Raw genomic sequence first — 14,214 nt, forward strand, 5'->3', positions numbered from 1 at the left:
TGGATGTGTCATCATAGGTCAAAGTTCTTTTACACAGTAAACACAGAAGTCCGCCGGGCGAACGGCGGCAATAGTCTGCCGTACGGGCGGACCGCGAACAGCCGAAATTCGCCGCAAAACGACCGCCGGGCGAACCGTTCGGCCATCCCTACTTGTCAGTACAAATTAATATCAGCCCGTTCAGTTTAAACTGATGGCCTATAAAAAGGTGTCCTATTACCAAGGTGTCACACAATAAACATCTCACGATGGGTAAAAGCAAAGAGCTCTCTCAAGATCTTTGCAACTTTATTGTTGCAAAACAAACCAATGGCATTGGTTACAGAAGTATTTCTAAACTTCTGTTTAGTTTACTTCTGTTTTTGTTCCAGTGACCACTGTTGAGGCCATAATCCGGAAGTGGAAAGAACATCATTTTACCATAAATCGTTGAAGCTCAGTTAAAGCAGGAGTCCGCCGGGAGTTCCACCGTTTTTTTTTTTTTAAAAGCCAGCAGCTACAAATACTGCAGCTGCTGACTTTTAAAATAAGGACACTTACCCGTCCAGCGCGCCCGCGATGTCGGCACCCGAAGTCGATCTCTCGATCGTCTCTCGGGTGCTGCCGCCGCCATCTTGGGTATGGGAATCAGGAAGTGGAGCCTTTCGGCTTCATTTCCCGGTTCCCTACTGCGCATGCACGAGTCGCGCTGCTCAATAAGGATGGTCCCGCTGCCTCTGGGATATGTGTGTTTCCCAGCAGGCAGCGGGGGACTTTCGGAAAGGGGCATAATCTACGCCCCTTTCCGCAGAGAGCTATCCCGGAAGTGGGTGCAGATACCTGTACTGTACAGGTACCTGCACCCCCCTCCCCCCTGAAAGGTGCCAATTGTGGCGCCGGAGGGGGGGGGGATTCCAATGAGCGGAAGGTCCACTTTAGAGTGGACCTCCGCTTTAACATTTGCTCCACAACATTTAGACAAGCCTGTGAAATACTGGGAGAATATAGTCTGGTCAGAGGAGACCAAAATTGAACTCTTTGGATGCTATAATAAACCTCATGCTTGGGGGTCACTTCACCCTAAAAAAAAAAACATACCAACAGTGAGGTTCGGACGTGGGAACATCATGGTGGGGGAGGGGCTGTTTTTCACCATATGGTACTGGCAAACTTCATATCATTGAAGGAAGGATAAATGGAAAAATTGTACAAAGACATTCTTGATAAAAATCTAATGGTCACTGATGGGCTCTGATAGGCGGCACTGACAGGCAGGACTTATGGGCACTGACAAGGTGGCGCTGATGAGCTGCACTGTTAGGCAGCACTGATAGGTGGCACTGGAATTGATGAGCTGCACTAATGGGCAATAGGTGGCACTGATAAGCTACACTGATAGGTGGCATTAGAATTGATTGGATGGCACTGATGAGCTGCACTGATAGGTGGCACTGATAGAGGGCACTGGCACTGATAGGTGGCACTGATAGAGGGCACTGGCACTGATAGGTGGCACTGATAGAGGGCACTGGCACTGATAAGTGGCACTGATAGAGGGCACTGGCACTGATAGAGGGCACTGGCACTAATAGAGAGCACTGCCACTGATAGGTGGCACTGATAGGTGACACTAGCACTGATAGGTGGCACTAGCACTGATAGGTGGCACTGATAGAGGGCACTTGCACTGATAGGTGGCACTGATAGAGGGCACTGGCACTGATAGGTGGCACTGATAGAGGGCACTGGCACTGATAGAGAGCACTGGCACTAATAGAGAGCACTGGCACTGATAAGTGGCACTGATAGAGGGCACTGGTACTGATAGGTGGCACTGATAGAGGGCACTGGCACTGATAGGTGGCACTGATAGAGGGCACTGGCACTGATAGAAGGCACTGGCACTAATAGAGAGCACTGCCACTGATAGGTGGCACTGATAGATGGCACTAGCACTGATAGGTGGCACTAGCACTGATAAGTGGCAATGATAGAGGGCACTGGCACTGATAGGTGGCACTGATAGAGGGCACTGATAGAGGGCACTGGCACTAATAGAGAGCACTGCCACTGATAGGTGGCACTGATTGGTGGCACTGGCACTGATAGGTGGCACTGATAGAGGGCACTGACACTGATAGGTGGCACTGATAGAGTGCACTGGCACTGATAGAGGGCACTGACACTGATAGAGGGCACTGATAGAGGGCACTGGCACTGATAGAGAGCACTGGCACTGATAGGTGGCACTGATAGAGGGCACTGGCACTGATAGGTGGCACTGATTGGTGGCACTGGCACTGATAGGTAGCACTGATAGGTGGCACTGGCACTGATAGAGGGCACTGCCACTGATAGGTGGCGCTGATAGAGGGCACTGGCACTGATAGGTGGCACCGATAGTGGGCACTGGCACTGATAGAGTGCACTGGCAGTGATAGGTGGCACTGATAGAGGGAACTGGCACTGATAGAGGGCACTGGCGCTAATAGAGAGCACTGCCACTGATAGGTGGCACTGGCACTGATAGAGGGCACTGGCACTGATAGGTGGCACTGATAGAGGGCACTGGCACTGATAGAGGGCATTGGCGCTAATAGAGAGCACTGCCACTGATAGGTGGCACTGGCACTGATAGGTGGCACTGATAGAGGGCACTGGCACTGATAGGTGGCACTGATAGAGGGCACTGGGACTGATAGGTGGCACTGATAGAGGGCACTGGTGCTGATAGAGGGCACTGGCGCTGATAGAGGGCACTGGCGCTGATAGAGGGCACTGATAGAGGGCACTGATAGGTGGCACTGATAGAGGGCACTGGCACTGATAGGTGGCACTGATAGAGGGCACTGGCACTGAAAGCGGGCACTGGCACTGATAGAGGGCACTGATAGAGGGCACTGGCACTGAGAGGGCACTGCCACTAGCAGTCTAGCACTGATAGGTGGCACTGACAAGATGCACTAAATGCACTAAATGGGCACTGATGGGCTGCCCGCACAGTCACATGTCATGAGTTGCACTTATAAAGCCCCCCCATCACGCAAAAAAAAGGCCAGTACAAATTCACAAATAGAACCTGGCTGCTTGAGTCTCAGTCTGCTATTGACTTCCCCAGCGGGCCAGCCCAGCGCCCATGGCTTACTTGAACTTAGTGCTGTGCAGAATGAGAATCCTTAATGCAGAGTCCGTCCTCTTCTGGTTTGCACTCTCGGAGTAGTGAGTACCGCCCGCACACTCCACTCCAGAACTCCACTCCTTTCCCAGTCAAGCGGCAGCCTCTCGCTCTCGGGACGCCGGGGAAGGCCTCCGGATGACGTCACGCCGGCCGGGACGTCAAGCTCCGCCTCCAGGATGCGAGCAGCCGAGAACCCTCAGCCTCGGCGGCGCATTGGTAGCGGCTGCACACACTGTATCGCCGGCGGCCCTGCGGCTGCGCCGCAATACATTTAACCACTTGACTGACACATTATAGTGGGCCTATAAATAATGCAGTTGCCTGGCAATGTGAAAGTATATAGCGGCTGGCGGCCGACGGCCGACGGCCGGGCCGTGGTGGTGATTGACTGATTGATGTGTTTGGGCCTATAATATGATGGGGGCCTGGAGCTGCAGCTCCAAAAGCCCCTATGTTAATCCGGCCCTGGGCGTAACACCACTCTATCCTTGTGCATTATTAGATATGCCTCTTTACAAGAAAGGGCAGCTAATTCTAAAACTCTTCTGTCAGAAGAAATGGCCACCAGAAAAATTAATTTCCTTCTTAACAGAACTAAGGGAGTTTTATGTATCGATTCAAAAGGCTGCTTCTGTAAAGCTGACAGAACAAAATTCAAGTCCCAGGGGTTTAGAGGTGCCTCAACGGGAGGATTAAGGAATGTTACCCCCTGTATAAAGCTTCGGACCAAAGAATGCGAAGCAAGTGGATGTTTAAACAGAACTGATAAGGCCGAGACCTGGCCCTTGATGGTACTCAAGGCCAGCTTCATCTCTAACACCATTTGCAGAAAGTCAAGGATTCTGCTTATGACATTTTCTGGGATGCCAACCCTGGATTCCCACCAGGAGACATATGCTTTCCAGACTCTGATAAATCATTCTGGAAGCTGGCTTCCTTACATTAATCAAGGTAGAAATTACAGGGCCTGAAAGCCCAAGGCTCTTCAGAACGTGGGTTTCAATAGCCAAACCGTTAAATTTAGCCTTTGTAAGGCAGGATGGAACACTGGTCCCTGAGATAGCAGGTCTGGATGTGACGGTAGGGTCCAAGTGGATCCTACCACCATCTTCACTATTTCTGCATTCCAAGTTCTTCTGGGCCACCAGAAGCACCGACTTCTTTTCCTGCTTGATCCTGCAAAAAAGTCGCGGCAGCAACAGAATAGGAGGGAATGCATAAATTAGAGAGAACCGATGCCACAGAGTCACCAGTGCATCTGTCCCGCATGCAAGTGGATCCCTTGTTCTTGATACAAAGTTGTAGATCTTGTTGTTGAACCTGAACGCAAAGAGATCTACATCTGGAACTCCCCAGCTTTGGCATATGGCCAAGAAGATGTTGGGGTGAAGAGACCATTCCTCTGTGACTTAAGTAGTCCGCCTGCCAGTTCTCTACCCCTGGAAGGAAGATTTCAGATATGCACGGCACATGCTTTTCTGCCCAAATTAAGATCTGGTTTACTTCTTCCTGAGCTGCACGACTCCTGGTTCCTCCCTGGGGATTGATATAAGCCCCTGCTGTGGCATTGTCAGACTGGATCCTGACAGGGCAACCCTGTAACCTGAGCGTCCAGACTTTTAGGGCTAGATATACCGCATGGATCTCCAGAACGTTGATGGGTAAGGTCCTCTAGGTCTTGGACCACTTCCCCTGGACAGTCGACTGTTCCAGAACTGCTCCCCAACCTGAAAGACTGGCATCTGTTGTTACCACTGTCCAGGTAACTGGTAAAAAGGATTTTCCTTATTGCAGATTCTCGGGTATCAACCAACAACTGATGCTCCGACACACTGTAGGAGACAAGCGCATTGGAAAATCTAACGCCTGGACCTTTTTGTTCCAGGCAGACGGGATACTGTTTTGCAGCAGTCTCAAATTAAACTCAGCATAGGGAACTTTTTCGAATGAAGCCACCATCTTCCCCAGCAGCCTCATACAAAGACGAATAGAAGGACCCTTCTTTGTCCTAACTATCTGAATCAGTCTCTTTATGGCACTGATTTTTGCCTGGGGTAAATATACCCTCTTCTGGGCTGGATCTATGACCAGTCTTCTTACTGGTTTTAAAGAAGACTTCTCTAGGTCGAGGACCCAACCTAGGTATTCCAGGTAGTTGATTGTGGTGGCCAAGTTTTAGTCCAAACGGGCTACCAACTGATCTATCAAGAGCAGGTCGTCTAGGTATGCTATTAGCGTTATACCCTGGGATCTTAATCTGGCTAGAGGAGCCAAGATCTTTGTAAACACCCGAGGTGCAGTGGCTAGCCCGAAAGTCAGAGCTACAAACTAAAAGTGGCGTTTTTCTACTTCGAAACACAGATATTTTTGATGAGCAGGGAAAATAGGTACATGCAGGTACCCATCCTTGATGTCTGCTGAGAAAATGTTTTTTAACAGGAATCCACATTTTTTATCAGTTGGATCCCTAAGGATCTGAGCGTTGTCAACAGAACAAGTCGGACTTTTATTTACGGAGGAAATGGCGGCATCAATAGCTGCTATACCTCACATCTTAGTAAATTTTTCCTCCATAGGATAAAGTGTTGAAAACATTTTAGGAGGTAAAAAAATGTTTATCTGGGTGATCCCACTCAGAATAAATAAACTTTTCCAATAAAATATGAACAGGAAAGGCATGTGCAGTTTGAGGAGGCTTCAGTGAACCCAAACAAGAGGGTTCTTTAACTGACTCAGATAGGCAACTTAAATGTGGAGCGGACCAATCCAGCAAGAATTTGCACCAACATCTTCTCATCCTGAGAAGTTGAAGAGGGACCTTCTCCTCAGAAGAGGAATCATCAGTCTCATCCTGGTCTTCTGAGGGGGATTCCTCGGAAGATGTGATTAAAGCCACTAATCTTTCCTCTAATCCATTTATGGTTGAGAAAAAAACCTCCTGCGTGATGTATACAGGGGCTGAAGTGCCAGAAGCAGTTGCAGCCCCTGACCCCGATGGCTCACCCTGGCCAGCTTCCCAGGGTCCTTTGGGGGGGGGGGGGGTGCCGCAGAGCCTGAGGGGGATCCTTTTGAGCCCCTAATTCTCGTGGTATTTGAACCTCTTCTGCCCAAAGTACCAAGCAACAAAAGGTAGAGGTACCACAAAAATGCACTGACTGCTGAGCAATGTAGTTCAGCAACTGCCGCTGCTACCAAGATTCAGTATGGTGCTTAAGTAAATGCTGCCTGGGAATGCCTGTGTCCCACACTCACATGTGCCCATCTGCTTTGTGTCCCTCCATAAGCCGTATGCACCTGAAAAAGAGTGCACTCTATAGCTTGTGCAGCCAGCGATGTGGGCGTCTAACCACGCCGATGACGCATTAATGCTCTACCCCCCCTCCTCCGACCACCCCTTCCGCCCCCTCACCTTTTTCAAAAATGAACGCTTTCCAGCATGAGCCCAGGCTCTGATCTCTGAGCAAGCATGGAGGGGAGGCTGGGGCGGAGGAGAGAGAAGGGCCGGTGGATGTGAAGCCGATGTAATTGCGGCGGGTGGTGCCTTATACTACAGCTCCCTGCTAAGGCTCACCCTGGCCCCCTAAGCCATGGGGGGAGAATCTCTGAATCTCTTCCTGGAGCATGGCTGGAGGAACGTACAGCATTAACACTATGACAGACAGATCAGGCATGAAAGGTATTGTTAAGGAATCCAATGTACATAATGATAATCAGAAAATGTCTATTTGCTTATGTGTATACATGTTCCCACTCTCCTTACTTATTATGTAATATACAGATTGACTTTCTGTTCGGAGCCAAGATGGCGTCTACACCCTACATCCCCCGCGTTAGAAGAATTCATTTGAGATAAGGGAACCAGCGTGAACCAAACTTCAAGCATCAAGTTTCTTCATTTCTCTTGTATTGTAACCAATGAGATGTACCTATTAGACTGACATAGCAATGACGTATCTTTCTGTATAAAATATTAACACCGCCCACCAATAAATCAGAAGTTAGAAGTAGCCTGAGCTGAACGTATCTCAGAGAGTGTTTACTTCTAATGTGCATGCACATTTATATTTTTTAATTAGAAATAGCAGCAGATAACCAAGAACTAATTTGTAGTTCTTATCTATTACAACTGGCGCCCGTGTGTGGGGCTTCAGGCCACAATCGAAGGGAGACCGCATTCCAGGACTGAACAGCTGGCCAGATCAGAGAAGGGGGTTAAGCGCGCAGCCCTAACAGTACGGTAAGCATATTTATCCTTACCATTTGTACGACTTCTCTGGTTGGGCTCGTTGATTTTGTCTTGTTGGCTCCTTTTGATTGTTCAAAGGGGCAGGTAACTTATTTCTCGCCTGAAGCTGTTTTAACGAACCTGCTAATGGTTTTCTGCTGACTATTATCTGTTCAGTGTCTGTCATTCTGAAGGACTGCAAATTTAGCAGACTGAAAGTGCAGCTGCAGGCGTGTGTCCATCCTCACCCCTAGATTCTACCTCTAGTGGCGGGGTGGAATTCTGCAGGCATTTATAGACGGGGTTACTCGAGGTTGGCTGTGTAGGACCTCTGAGGGTTAATCTCAAGCTGTGAATTAGGGCAGTTTGAAAGAAGGCTTGCGGAAGTGGCAGTCTTGCAGACGTCTATAAATGTTCTGCTCGGGAAAGCTTTCCTTGAGGGTTAATCTCAGCTGCGGATTGGGCAGACTGAACGAAGGCTAGCTGGAATTTGGCAGTCTTGTGGCTCAGGTGAGCTTTTCCCGAGAGCTATCTTTGCAGTTCAAAGAGTGTCAGGTGTCATGTCCTGTACTGTGTGTATTTGTCCATTACTGTTTGCCATACACGAAGAGGGTGACGGTGAGAGAAAGTGGCTACCTGAAGGATCAGTTGGGCCATAAGCCACTGCTCCACACCACCTCTGACATGCTAGTTTTGACCCTCGAAGAGAACAGTCAGGAGTGTGTGAGGAGACAGATCTCTCGCAGGGATGCGAGCCCCCACCCTAGGAATTCTTTGATAAGACAGCAGTCAGAGGAGTATTAACCAATTTGTTGCCTGTATTCTCCTCTTAAGCCGTCCGAAGAAAGAAAGAAAGAAAGAAAGAAAGAAAGAAAGAAAGAAAAAGAAAGAGAGAGAGAGAGAGAGAAGAGAGAGAGAGAAGGGAATGCTAGAATGTGATATTAGAAGAGGAGAGAAAATGTTGCAAGAAGAAGAGGAATGGCGTGTGCTGATAAGAGAACAAAGAGGCGCTCTGTGTGATAACGGCTTATTGGATGTGGCAGAAGCATGGTTCAGGACAGCAAGGGCATTGCAAAGAGGGTTGGATAGAAGAGGAAATCAAGAAAGATGCAAATTGTACTATGTATGTGAATCACAGAGTTGATAATGTGGCTTTACCGCCCCCATATACAAAAACTGGAACAAAGGAGGAGAGGGACAACCCTGCTATCCGCCTAACGCCCACTCCCTTCTCACCACCCCAACCCGAGCACAACCCACTGTGACCACTCCCAGGCGGCCATCTTGGTACACCCAAGCCCTCACTTCAGGCACAACCCAGTGCACTTCCTGCTGGCGGCCATCTTGGTACACCCAATAGGCCCAGCCATGGCATATAACCAGTTCTTCCCGTTTTAAACCAGGATGGTTCCTACCACAAACCTGTCTTCCCTAATATGGAAGCACTACCTTCACAGGCCGGATATGTTAATGATGAAGAAGCGTCCGAGTGGGAAGACCAACAACAGGCAGCAAGGCCACCTGCTGATTTAACCCCTAATCCGGCTCCGGACTCACAGTTCCGAGAGGATCTCAAACATATGCTGACAACCATGAGAAACAGTGCCCATTCTCAGCCCCCCGCCCCAACACCAGTCTCGGTTACCAGAAGGGGCACTGGTGATGTATGTCGCTTTTACCCCATTACAAGCAGCAACCTTAGTGACAAGTTTGCTTGACCCAGAGAAACAGCCAATGCCCTTCTACCGCAGGATAGTGCAGATACAAGAAACTTATTAAGCTGCCTGGAGAGACTTGATCAGCCTATGCCAAATTAAAGCAGGACATGTCTTTTGGCCAGTTATGCAGGCGGCCCTACTATGATGTCTGCCTGACAAGTGCCACTTCCTACACCTCAGGCGTGGAGTTCTGTGCACAACTCCGCGACTGGGCAAAGGAGAAATTGGCAGATCAGACTACCACAATCCAAGATATTGCCCAAGATAAAGGGGAGTCTGTGAAGTATCATGCTAGACTCATACAGGCCTTTGATGATCTGGGCTTCTCCCTCTATAAAAAGCCACACACACACACGTTATTTGCTTTTGTCTCAGGACTCAGAGAGGATATCAGAAAAAGCTCGATGGTGGCCCGCCCTGAATATCGCTCAATGAAAATGTCCGATTTACTGTTGGTGGCCAGAGGGATAGAAAACCAAAAAGGAAAAAAAAAAACAACGCCCCTCATGGTAACACAAGACGAAGATCCCGCCTACACTTGTCCACCACCACTGCCCAATACCAGGGAAAAGATCATCTGTTACAACTGTGGAAAGCGGGGTCACATCAGAAGAGTATGCAGAACCCCAAGACATCCGAGACAAGACAGGGATCCCCGTGAAGGGCAACATGGACATGAACCTCCACCACCACGCCCCAACTCATGCTAGGAAATGAGAAAACCCGTGTCACCCCTTATGACAGTGTCCTCAAATGAGACTGGGGGACCCCTAGCAAAGATCACATTACCTATACAAGGAGTGCAGCCAGGAGTGTGTTGAGGGCTGAGGACCTGCCTGATAATTCTTTCCTTTCCACTATTGATGTTTCCTGCGTGGGAGTGGATGGGGTGCCCCGCTCCAGTCCACTCACTGAGCCTCTCCAAGTGGGGACATTTCCTGATTTGCTTACCAGATTTGTGGTGTCCTCTACATGTCCCTTGAATCTACAAGGAGCTGATGTGCTGTCCAGACTACAGGCGTCAATCATCTTCACACCTGAAGGGGGGGGTGAAGTTACATACTCCCCTATCCTTGTAAGACTCATCTGCCTTGTGTTCTCTGCCTCTTATGATGACACTTCATGGAGCAATAACTCCAAGTTCAATACCAAAAGAAGTACTTGACAGAATTCCTGCGTGTCTATGGTCCACAGGCCCTGAAAACATTGGTCACTTAAAAGTGCCACCAGTTTCAGTCAAGCTCAAAGAGGGCGCATCATTGCCCCGGAAACCACAATACCCACTTAAGTTGGCTCAATCAGAAGCTATCTCGAAACATGTAGCTGCCTTGGTCCAGAATGGGGCCTTGATCCCCTGTACCTCACCATGTAATACACCTCTTTTTCCTGTCAAGAAGAAAACACCTAAGGGAGAACCTGACAGATACAGGATGGTGCAGGATCCGCGAGCAATTAACGAAGTCACAGTGTTGGACACCCCAATTGTGCCAAATCCACATACCTTATTATCAGCTGTACCTCCAATGGCTGAGTACTTCACTGTGGTGGACCTGGCAAATGCATTCTACAGTGTACCCCTGCATCCTTCCTGCAGGTACCTCTTTGCCTTCTCCCACAAAAAGAAACAGTATACCTGGGCAGTTATGCCAAAAAGGGGCACAGAACTCTCCAAGCTAGTTTGCAAATGCTACGGCTATCATCCTTGACACATAACAAGAGGATCACCTGGAAGTGATTCTCCTCCAATATGTTGATGACCTTCTCCACTGTGCAGCTGACTTACCCACTGTTGAAGTCACCTCAGAAAGCCAGTTATGCTATCTTTCCAGACAGGGCTGCAAAGCCTCAAAGCCCAAATTGCAGTGGTGCTCAACATCTGTAATTGTTCTTGGACACTGTCTTGTTCCATGGGACAAGACACCTCACTGAAGACAGGGTGAAAGCAATCTCTGACATCCCACTGCCACAAGGCCAGAAGCCCCTTCATTCCTTCCTTGGACTAATTTCCTATTGCAGAGCATGGATTCCAGGAGGCTCCCTACTGATGCAAGCTTTGTATGATACCCTGAAAGCAGACCCCTTCCAGATGTCTCCTGGAGCAATATCCTACTTTGAGGCCTTCAAGCACACCATCTCTGGCGCTAGGGCTCCCAGACTATGACAAAACGTTCAAGCCCTTTGTATCCAAAAAATCTGGGACATGCTACAGGTGTACTCATCCAATCACACGGCATCTGCCTACGCCCTATAGGATATTATTCCTGTCAGCTGGATGCGATAGTAAGAGGAGGCCCATTGTGTCTGTGAGCTGTCTTTGCTGTACAAGCCTTGTTTGACAAAACTTTGGACTTGGCTCTCGGACTCTGCCTCATTCTGCTTGCTCCCCATGACATTGCTCCCATACTCAACCAAGATCCAGCCGTAAAACATCCGTCCACTGCCAGACACTTGAGACTCCCGAGTTCCTACCTTCTAGACAGCATTACTCTATTACGTTGTCAAACACTGAAACCTACCACCCTTCTTCCACTTCTCGAGGGGGGACAGGAGGAGTCGAGTCCTGACTTGTCACCCCATGACTGCATCGAACTAATGCGGCTGGAAACCACGCATCTCCCCACCGTGAGTGAAATACCCCTGCAGGATCCAGGTCACCACTGAAAACTCGGTTCTCCAAACTGAAACCTTACCACCGGTGATGTCTGCACAGGTGGCAGAGCTGCAAGCACTTACTGCAGCATGTAAATTGGCAGAGGGAAAAAGAGCCAACATTCATACGGACTCAAGATATGCTTTCAGCGTTGCCCATGATTTTGGTGTTATCTGGAAGGACAGAGGGTTCCTGACGGCTGCAGGAACACCTGTGAAACATAGCTTAGCCATCAAGGACTTGATGGACGCCCTGCTTCTCCCGACCCAAGTGACTAGTCTAAAAGTAAAGCACACGACAAACAACTCGAAGGAAGCTCGAGGCAATCTAGCCGATTCAGCTGCCAAACAGACACACCAGTGGTCCACGGGAAGTGGAAAGCAGGGTGGTAGAAGAAGACCACCCCATGCTTACCCTACAGACTCTCCCAGTGGACAGAGTTTATCTGAAAGTATTACAGGAAGCAGCAAGTCTGGTTGAGAAGGAAAGCTGGAAACGGAGAGGAGCAACTCTCAGAGATGGACTATTCGAGTGCAACAAGAAGCCTTGTCTACCCAGGAGTATGTACCCAGCCATGGTGCAATGGGCAAATGGAGCTGCCCACTTGACAAAGACTCTTATGAACTTATAAGTTACTCCATTGACCAACAACTTCTGCAGATCATGCACTATCTGCAACAAATGTAACCCAGAATGTACAGAAAAGGCACAGAAGAAGCACCTGGCAAAAGCTCTATGCTCCTTCCAGAGGATACAAATTGATCACTCCCAAATGCCAAAGGAGTGACAGATTCGAATACGCCCTAGTAGAGGTGGACATGACTGCCAGGACCACAGCTAAGGAACTACTGAGTGAGATAGTATGTAGATTTGAGGTCCCAGAGGTGATAGAGAGCGATCAGGCCCAGCCTTCACAGTAACCCTTACAAAAGATTAGGGCAGCACTGGGGGTTCAGTTGGCTCTACACACCCCTTACCACCCTCAAAGTAGCGGGAAGGTAGAAAGGATAAAAGGGACACTAAAAAACAGGATGTTAAAGGTGGCCCAAAAGACTAACATGAGTCGGCCAGACAGTTTGCCCACTGCCCTGTTCAGTGTCAGACACACACCCCGGGGGAAATATGCCCTATCCCCTTATAAAATTTAGTTTGGTTCAGCCCCAGACTTGGCTGTTACTTTCCACAACAGTTACAGTTGCAATCTGATGTGTTGACTAATTATGTAACCGCATTATCACGAGAATTAACCCAAATGCATGTCCAGGTGTTTTTTTTCCATTCCAGATCCTGAATTAGATACAGGAACACACCAACTACTGCCTGGAGATTGGGGGCTGGTAAAGAAATTTGTGAGAAAACATTCTCTTGAACCCAGATATGATGGTCCATTCCAAGTTTTGCTGACCACAGCCCCCTCAGTCAAATTGGCCGGGAAGAATACCTGAATACACGCTTCTCACTGCAAGAAAGCTCCACCGCCAAGGACAAGATCCCGCCCACTTCATGATGACCATGCTGCATATCCTTTTTCTGTTTGGTCTAGGGGGGAGGCCCAGGAAGTGGTCATCACAAAAAAAAAAATGATAACATAATTACATTTTGGTATAAATAAAAGGAGAACAAAGTTGGGACTTTATATGAGACCTTGGACATCCCACACGAAGGTCTCCATCCCTAATCTATACATATACAAAGGGGAAAGAACTGGGGGACAAGGGGACTTTATATGAAATACAACACTCAGGGTTGGCTGAGACATTGAATTAATGTATAATATAAATAATGTTCTGAGGTGAGGTACATTTTGGTATAACTCTTCAGGTACACATGTGACCACCTTTACCTTTGATTACTGTGACATAGTACCTTGTCCGTTTAACTCTTTCATGGCAATGCCATTGGTACAGTGACATCCCTGATGGTAAGGATATATTTATGTGTGTTTTACAGACAGTTACTGGGGACAGAATTGTGGTTCCTGGGAGGGACAGTGGGTTGGAACATAGGACCAGATTAGAGGGAATCTGGACCGGTGAATGTGCCCTTGAAAAGGTGATTATGCCCCTCCATATCCTAGCAGAAGATACCCCTGATACATACACTGACCCAGCACACAGTCAGAGGAGGAAGTGAGCAGTTCTCTCCAGAAGCTTTGACCCTCATGTATACATAGATGCTATAGGAGTTCCAAGGGGGGTCCCTGATGAATTCAAATCCAGGGATCAGGTAAAAGTTGGTTTTGAGTCTTTGATCCCCATAATAAATGTGAACAAGAATGTAGATTGGATCAATTACATAAACTACAACCAACAAAGATTCGTGAATTACACTAAAGATGCCCTCCAGGGAATTGCTGACCAGTTACCCCCCACTTCCTACATGACATTCCAGAACCGGATGGCCTTAGACATGCTGTTAGCTGAGAAAGGAGGTGTCTGTAAAATCATTAAAAAAAAACGGGAAT

The sequence above is a fragment of the Lithobates pipiens genome, unplaced genomic scaffold, assembly GCF_037356315.1.
Source record: "Lithobates pipiens isolate NorthernLeopardFrog02 unplaced genomic scaffold, aLitPip1_a1.2 Scaffold_30, whole genome shotgun sequence".
Classification (NCBI taxonomy): domain Eukaryota; kingdom Metazoa; phylum Chordata; class Amphibia; order Anura; family Ranidae; genus Lithobates; species Lithobates pipiens.